Here is a 1,192-nt window from a genome sequence, read left to right as displayed (position 1 = left end):
AAAATGTTTTTCTGTCTGTCTGTCTGTCTGTCTGTCTGTCTGTCTCTCTGTCTGTCTGTCTGTCTGTCTGTCTGTCTGTCTGTCTGTCTGTCTGTCTGTCTGTCTGTCTGTCTGTCTGTCTGTCTGTCTGTCTGTCTGTCTGTCTGTCTGTCTGTCTGTCTGTACATCTGTCTGTTTGTCCGCCCTAATGATACCTCAAACGGCACCAAATGGTCAATCCCATCCGCAGCACCCTACGGTATTGCTAAAGGTTTAGCGTTCATTGTTGTGTGATTGTCAATTAAGAAAGCAAATATTGCGCATACCTGAGGCGTCATAACAACATGTCTATGTTTTGTATGTCTGCTTTTATACTAGAAGAGGCACACACAAGTAACTCAAAGAACTGTAGCGTTTAACGCGCTGCGCTGACAGTGCAACGCGATGCTCAAAAAGGCGTTTCCAACGCTTTGCTACGACGGCACGGTGGTGGCACCTGCCCGTCGCTTTCCATTCTACACCATATCACCTCCGTGACTGGCGCGCATCTTTCTCCGCGGTCGCGCACGCCTTCGTTTTCGAATATAACAGCTAGATAGCGCTCGTGTCTAACGTGCCTAATGCGCTCGTTCGCCTCCGTTACACGCTCGGGGCACTCTAACGCAGCGCCTTCAGAATACCATTCTCCGGTTTTCTTGCGCAGAACATCAAATAAACGTTTTGTTCACTCTCTCCAGACACACGACTATCGTCTTTCGACGACATTTACAGTGTAACATGTAGATTCGGGCCAATTTTTTTTCTGTAATAACCTTAGAGTAACGGCCTGTCTTTTGTTCAATTTGTTGAGAGGAGGTGGGTATTTGGGTGTGTTTGGTCTGAAATGTTGTGAATGTCGTTGAATGCGGTCAGGCGATCGCCCCAAGACCATTCCAGTTGTTGTCGTGTGGAAAATGTCATCGCCCGCTTTCGGAGGTGAAGGTGGCCACCGAATCGGCCGCGGCTCGGTGAGTAAGATCTCGAGACGCGGTGTGGGCCGCCTGGTTACCTGCGAGCGGGACGCTGGTGTGAGCTGGGGTCCACAGAAGGAAGACATTCGCATGTTCAGTTCTGAGATACGAGGACGACGACGCCGAGGCCATCGCTCCTCGAAGCTCGCCGCCGTCCTTGTTGCCATCACTTGATTGTAGTATCCGGAAGCGCCAGACACGAG

This window comes from Rhipicephalus microplus, chromosome 1 (genome assembly GCF_043290135.1).
Source record: "Rhipicephalus microplus isolate Deutch F79 chromosome 1, USDA_Rmic, whole genome shotgun sequence".
Taxonomy (NCBI): domain Eukaryota; kingdom Metazoa; phylum Arthropoda; class Arachnida; order Ixodida; family Ixodidae; genus Rhipicephalus; species Rhipicephalus microplus.
The sequence above is the reverse complement of the archived record's forward strand: the minus strand, read 5'-3'. Positions refer to the sequence as shown.